Source organism: Ailuropoda melanoleuca, unplaced genomic scaffold (genome assembly GCF_002007445.2).
Source record: "Ailuropoda melanoleuca isolate Jingjing unplaced genomic scaffold, ASM200744v2 unplaced-scaffold1412, whole genome shotgun sequence".
Classification (NCBI taxonomy): Eukaryota; Metazoa; Chordata; class Mammalia; order Carnivora; family Ursidae; genus Ailuropoda; species Ailuropoda melanoleuca.
The window spans coordinates 169,402-177,343 of NW_023182860.1; positions in this window are offsets into that span (position 1 = coordinate 169,402).

Consider the following 7,942-nt stretch of genomic DNA (forward strand, 5'->3'; position numbering starts at 1 on the left):
ATTTATAGGTTTCCAGGAAGGCCTCCACCTCTTCCAGATTGCTTAATTTATTGACATAAAGCTGTTGATAAAAGTTTCTAATAATCCTTCCAATTTCATCGGTGTTGGTTGTGACCTCTCCTTTTTCGTTCATAATTTTATTAATTTGGGACCTTTCTCTATTCTTTTGGATAAGTCTTGCCAGTGGTGTGTCAATTTTATTAATTCTCTCAAAGAACCAGCTTCTAGTTCTGTTGATCTGCTTTACTGTGCTCCTACTTTCAAATTCATTGATTTCTGCTCTAATCTTTGTCAACTGCTTACTCTTGCATGGATTAGGCCTGTCCCTCTGTTGCTGTTCCAGCTTCTTGAGGTGAGAATATAAAAACTGCATTTTAGATTTTTCTATTCTTTTGAGTGACGCTTGGATGGCTATGTATTTCCCCCTAGGACTGCCTTTGCAGTACCCCATAGGTTTTGGACTGTTGTGTTTTCATTCTCGTTGGTCTCCATAAATTGTTTGAATTGATTTTTCATTTCCTGGTTTATCAAATCATTCCTGAGAAGAATGGGTCTTATTCTCCACGTGTTTGAGTTTCTTCCAAGTTTTTCCTTGTGGTTGAGTTCCAATTTCAGACCATTATGGTCTGAGAATATCCAGGGAATAATTTCAGTCTTTTGGTATCAGTTGAGACCTGTTTTGTGACCCAGAGCATGGTCCATTCTTGAGAATGTTCCATGGGCATTAGAATAGAATGAGTATTCTTTGGTTCTGGGGTGTAGTGTTCTATATATATCAATGAGGTCCAACACGTCAAGTATGGCGTTCAAAGCTCTTGTTTCTTTGCTGATTTCTTGCTTAGGTGATCTGTCTATTGCTAATAGTGGAGTGTTGAGGTCTCCTACAATAGCGTAATTTTTATCTTTATGTTTCTTTTTTCTGGTTAAGAGTTGACTTGTGTATCTTGCTGCTCCCCTGTTGGGTGCATATATATTTATAATTTTCATATCCACTTGTTGGATACATCCTTTGAGAATAATATAGTGTCCTTCTGAGTATCTAACTATAGTCTTTAGCTTAAAATCCAATCTGTCTGATATGAGAATTGCTGCCCCAGCTTTCTTTTGAGGTCCATTGACGTGAAAGGTGTTATTCCATTTATTTACTTTCAGTCTGAATGTATCTTTAGGTACAAAATGAGTCTCTTTTAGACAGAAAATGGATGGGTCATGTCTTTTTATCCAATCTGCAACCCTGTGGCGTTTTATGGGAGCATTTAGGCGATTTACATTAAGCTTGATTATTGAGAGATATGATTTTCATGATGCCATATTGCCAGTAAAGTCTTTGTTCCTGTTGATTGTGACTTTCTGTTCTGTATCACTCTTGGTGCCTTTTTACTTTTCAAGAACCCCCCTTAATATCTCATGTAGGGCTGTTTTCATGGTTACAAAATTGGTCAATGACTGGCGAATCTGGAAGGTCTTTATTTCTTCTTCAATTCTAATGACAGTCTTGCTGGATAAAGGATCCTTGGCTGCATGTTTTTCTCTGAGAGAGCTTTAAAAATGCTTCCCCTAACCCTTTCTCTCATTCCAGGTCTGTGTAGACAGGTCTGATGTGATTTTGATACCTTTGCCTTGGAACGTGAGAAATTTCTTTGCCCCAGCCGCTTTCAATACTGTATCCTTGGATCTTTTATTTGTGAATTGCGCTATGACATTACATGGTGTAGATTTGTCTGGGTTCAGTTTGGAAGGGGTCCTCTCTGCCTCTTGGACACAAATGTTTGTTTCCCTTGTTAGATTAGAGAAGTTTTCAGCTAAAATTTGTTCAAATCTCTCTTCTAGTCCTCTGTTTTTCTCCAACCCGTCGGGGATGCCACTGATTCTGACATAGGAATGTTTCATTGAGTCAGTAATCTCCTGTAACCTACATTCCTGAGTGTGGATTTTTTTTAGCCCAGATTCTATTCTAGATTTCTCTTCTACTAACCCATCCTGCAATTCGCTGATACATTTTTCTGCCTCATTCACCCTGGCCATCAGAGCCTCTAGTTTTGACTGCATTTGGGTCAAAGAATTTTTAATTTCTGCCAGATTCATTCTCATTTCCACCCTTAGAGATTCTATATTCTCATTAACATTTTTGTTAATACTGTTTTCAAGTCTACACATCATCTGGACCATTGATACTCTGAATTCCATTTCTGATAATTTGGTTATATCCATATCCATTAGTTCTGTGGCAGAGGCCACAGACTCATTGTCTTTTCTTTGCTGGGAGGGATTTCTCCTTTTCGTCATTCTGACGAGGAGAGGTTGTGGGGTTGTCCTGAGCCCAAATTACTGACTGGGACTCAGGCCGTGTGCCCTTGTTTTATAGGGATCTTAGGGATGTGGGCTTCTTGATTTCTCAGCCTGCCTTCTGGGGGAGAGGCCCAACGTGCTGATACTCAGGCAACACTGTTTGGGTAGAGTCTCCATGTTGCCTTGTGATGGGGGAATCGGGATGGGCACACTGTGAGCCGGGATTTCCAGGCTTTTGTTCTCTGATGAATTTCCCTGGCAGGTTGCTGTGTCTCTTCTGAGAGTCAGAGCAGCAGTGGCCGAGTCTCAGCCTCTGTCTCAGAACAGAGGGATCACGGACTGTTCTCTGTGGATGTTCTGGGCACTTTAACTCTGTTTCTGTTGGTGCTGCTCAACCCTGCAGCGTCCTGGGATGTGCACCCCACACCTGGCGTCCCAGCCCTCAATTCCAGGGATGGCGCTTCTCTGTCCTTTGTGTTTCAAACAGAGCCAGCTGTCAGCTGCCCCTGCACACTCCCAGAGCTCATGGTCTCAGTGTGGTTCCAGTGAGTGCACTGGAGCACTGGCTTTCAGTCTGGTCGTGCCATTTTGCTGGCTTTAAATGGGCAGCAGTCATGGGACTCCATAAGTGAAAGCAACAAAGGGCACATGCGGATGCATTTCTTCAGCCAACATCAACTGAGACCCCGCTGTGGGCCACGCTCCATATTAGATGCTGGGAACAATTTGGCTCTATCCTAGAGGTTCCCAGTGCAGATGACACATGACAAGCCCCCCATAGAATGGCTCTGTCTTATTCATCCTTGTATCCCTCATGCCTAACACAGTGCCCAGCACATAGTAAGAGCTCAATAAATAGCAATTTCCTTGGAGGGTAGGGCAGTGTGATGGTCAAGTCTCTGGTATTTGGAATCTGGGAACTTGGGTTTGAATTACAGCCTGTCCAGTAATGTGCTGTGCAGCTGGGCAGGTCACTTCATCTCTCTAAGACCCAGTTTCCTTGTGGTAAGGATGGAAACAGATCACAGGGCCTGTGGGGGGTTAAGGAGATGATTTGTGAAAAGAGCCTAGCCTTTGCTCAGTTATCAGATTACCCCTACTGGAGCTAATGTCATCATAATGTCAGCGAGCTCTGGCAAACAATCCAGTCTCCATTCATTTTCTGGAAAGTGAGAAGGACTGACAGACCGAATCTCTGTCATCCATACTAGGAGCCACAAAATCAAAACTGGTGGTTGACCTTCCTTCCCTTCATCTCTCCTTCTTCCCTCCATCTCCCCTGCCATGCTCTCCCATTTCAACTCCTCTCTCTGCTTGCTGCCCCCTCCTCCCAGAGAGTGCTACATTCATGAGGGAATCCAGGGAGGAGGGTTCCGGGAGCAGTCTGGCTCACTGGCTGCTTTGCAGACTGAGGTGGGACACTGTGGTTGTGAAATCAGAGAGAAGTAAATATGTGTGATGTTTGTCTTGTTTTCTTCATATATCCATGACAAAATAGTAGGAGATATTATGTGGATGGGATTCAGGTGTGCTGTGCTATTTAAGATGATCTTTCCCCAAGACCTGCTCTTTTCTGCTCTGCATCTGCCAAGCAGCAAACCTCGCTCATGTTTGAATCTCATGTGTTGGGAACTGAGCAGGGGAGTTACCAGGTCGGGTGTGGTATGACCCCTGCCAGTGGTGGTCTGGTGGGACACAGTGTGTCCCGCACACTTTGAGCTGGAGACAGAGTGCTTCCCTGCGAGCCATATGCGGGAGGCGCTGGGGACCCTCTCCCTCTGCAACTTCGGGTCTCGGACCGGCCCCTGCAGGGGCCGCCCTTAGGTCTGCCCTGGGGGAAAGGGCACTGCCAGGGAGGGCGGCACAGAGAATGTTCCCTGTGGGGCTCCTGCACTGCTCCCGGGTCCTGCTGCAGAAGTGAGTTGGGAGGCACGCCCTGGAGCACATCTCTCTCCTCCTCTTCTCGCCCACATCCCTGGTCCTGGGATCAGAATAAAACTGGCACTTGGCTCCGTGGGAGAGAGGCCCGGGTGCTAGGGCACGGAGACACTCCCCGGTGGTGGGAATTCTAGAGGCCTGTGTGAAGGCTGCTGGGTTGGCTGCACACAATGGCTCTCATGGTCCCACTGAGCTCCTGGAACCGGCCAGGCCCAGGACACAGGCTCTGAGCACCAGAGCCAGAGTCCCTGCTACTGTCAAACCTGCTGCTCCAGCCACACAGTGATGGGTCTGCTTCCCACATCGTGGTGACGGCCCAACCTGGGTCCTCCCTTCAGGCCTCCCCAGGGTCTCCCCAGTCCTTCCAGGGCTCGGCTCTCAGGGCAAACACTGGCAGGCATGGGTGTCATTGGGCCGCACCTGCTGTGGAGTCCCTGTCACCCCCCTGACAGAAGAGAGGAATTTGGACAAGTTAGTTTCCTTTCTTGCCTCTGTGGAGACGTGTGGGGGGCCTGGGTCACCTCATGGCAGCATTTCTCAGGCTCTGGAGATGACTCGTGTACATGAGAACCAAACGAAGCTCTCAGATGGGAAGGAAATTCCATGCAGTGCGAATTCAGAGTATGTTAAGCAGGTAGGATTAAAATTGCATACATTTCACTTTCCACTTTTGTAAAAAAATAAAACAAATGCAACTTGCATTATAATTGAAAAAGCAGTGTCTTCTGTCCCCTCTTCTTGTGGGAATATATAAAGGCATAAGAGTAATAATGCTAACATGATGTGTACTGATTGGCTTTTACCTGAAAGTCACAGGCAGGGTTTGATGACTAGTGAGGAAGAAGAAGGAATGCGATCAAGGAAAAGAGGGCAGTCTCAGGTCTCTGTCCATTGTGCAGGTTCCGGTGTCAGGATGGGCCGTATAGCAGGTGGGGTGGGGGCACGGTCCCCACTCTCAGCCTCTGTCATCAGACTCCCTCTCCTCATAGGCCCAGAGGGTGGGACATGGCCTTTCTCACCTGAAGTTACATCCATCAACTTCCCCAGTGGGACCTTTGCATAGAGAGGAGCTTCCATGCCTTCCACTGGGACCGTGGTGAAGCTTCCTTGCCCACAGGATAGTTTCTGGACTGGAAGGTTGGTTTGGACTCTGTGTTTCAGCAGCTCACTTAGCAGTGCCAAATTCCTTCCTCTTGTCCCTGGATGTGCATCCCAGAACCCAGGACTCCAGATCCCTGATCTTGGACACCAGCTCCCCCAACTGTCCCTGTCTTGATCTCATTCTTCTGAGTGACCACAGAGCAGAAGGGACACGACAAACCTTTCCCATGGGGCTCCTTCAGCCATGAATTGATGCACTAGTGGCCGCGGATATAAGCAAAGTTTAGGTATATAGCTTTTTCTAGATAACCTCGGCAGATGAGACATTTGCTTCATTCTTTAAAGTGTTCAGCCAGACCCACTCTTGGGAATAATAAGTATACTGGAGTTTCTTAATAAACCAAATGACCATAGGGCTTGAGGTTTTATCCTCTTTGCTTGCATAGGTCTGTCACGTACCTAGTATTTCCCATCCCTCTACAAGGATATGGCCTACTAGCATAATACAAATATGAATATGAATATAAATATAAATAAATGACTCTTGGACTGGAACTTCTGATATCTGAGATGCTATTTAGAATAAATGGTGCAATTGGTCATTCAGCTTTGACCTGAGCTGGTGAAATGAACCAGATCTGCGGTGTCCGATATAGTAGCCACCAACTACCTGTTACCTTCGAGCCCCTGGAATTCAGCTCACCTGAATTGATATGTGTTCTGAGTGTAAAATGCACACTGGACGCTGAAACCAGAATAAGAAAGAAAACTTAAATTATTTTATTGAAATTTTTACGTTTTGTTCTCATTGACGTATATGCATGTTGGTGTGATACCATTTTTCCAATTACAATGCTTTCGACTTTTCTCCTTTTACTGTGTGTAATGTGGCTACTAGAAAAGTTATGATTGATGCAGTTGGGTCACATTAGACGTTTGCCAGATGCTGCCAGACTCAGCTCAGAGAGCCTCTATCTCGGAGAGCTGGTCCCACCTGGCAGCCACTCAGATCCGATGTAGCAGCTGAGGGGTGGAAGCAGTCAATGGGGAGCTCAGTTCAGCATCTCATGGGATATTCCAAGCTATGATCTGGTTAAGGAAAAGGAACACTTGGTCATCTCTCCAGCATGGGTATTGAAAATCTAGTCCTGCCCACAGCTCCGGGAGCAGAGAGCCCAAGTGCCCCCAGTGGCTGTAGGTGCACAACCTGTGCTTGGAATTGAGTTAGGCTCAGAAACACTTGCTGTATTAGTAAAATACTTCATTCCCCAGACTTTGCTCTCTTGTATTTGCCTTTTGTAGAACCCTGAGAAGTTAAAAACAAAATTGCACAAGATTGGGTGTGTCCTCTGTGAGATTCTTCTCGGGTCTCCCACTGCCTCCAAAGGTGACTCGGTTCTGGAACAAGAATGATCCACAAGGGGCACTTTCCGTGAAAGTGTTCTCTCCCCACCCTACCATACCAGCATTCAACTCTTGAATCTGATTCATTTTAATTTAATTCTAGGAGAAAAGCGATTTGTTGATGACAGAAAGCTGTGCCACAGATGGTTTTATTCAGCATTGACCAAAATTTCAAAGGGAGCTACATCTTCAGAAAATTTGAATTTGAGTATTTACAAATCTCAAGAATTGCCTGTGGCCAATAAGTATAATTTGTTTCTTGTCTTCTGGAGTTTTATTCAGCATTGACCAAAATTTCAAAGGGAGCTACATCTTCAGAAAATTTGAATTTGAGTATTTACAAATCTCAAGAATTGATTAATCCACACCATGGAAGGTAAAATTCCAATTTCAACACGACTCATATTTTCTTAAGATTAAAGCCTTCAGCTTTCTAATTAAGAGTCACCCATCACTAATATTGGTACAAATTCTCTGTCACTTTAGCTCAGCTATTTAGAATATGCACGTCCAGACTGATGGACACACAACCTATTTGCTAAGGAATCATGGGGAACCAAGCAAGAGGGATGGCATTTGGCTCTGATTCGTTACCATCCTCTTAGATAGATTCTTCACGTTGATTTTATTGCAACTCAGTGACTAAAAAAAGAAATCTAATATTGCTACCATGTTTTACTGCACAGTAAAATATAAAAATACAGGTGTATCAAAACCATGAAGCCAAATATATGTGAGATTCTAAATATGGGAAGGTCATGACAACAGTTCATAAATTATACATATTTTAAATATCTTTTTTGGTGAACCCTCAGGGAAATTTGAGGGGTTTTTGTTGTTGTTTCTCACTTATTTTGTGTTTTTCTCTTCAAATAGAGAAAGTCCTGGTGGATTTTTGGGCTTGAGTGACACCTGAACTTTTGGTAAGTCCAGTGCTCCTAAAAGCCGTCTGCTAGGTGGTGCTGCGTCTGAAACTATGCCAGCTCTTCCCTCTTCCCTGTCCCCACCCAGGCTTACCCTCTCCTCCATTCTACTATCTGAAATGCCCAGCAGAGGGCAAGGAACCATCTGATTCCACAACTCAATATAGTAAACATTTCTGTCTCTTGATAATGAGGGGAGTCTTCACCACCCACTCCTCACAAGACTACTAAAAATAAGAGCAGTTTAAACTCATAGGTAAATGTTCAGCCTGCCTTCTCTCTGGAAA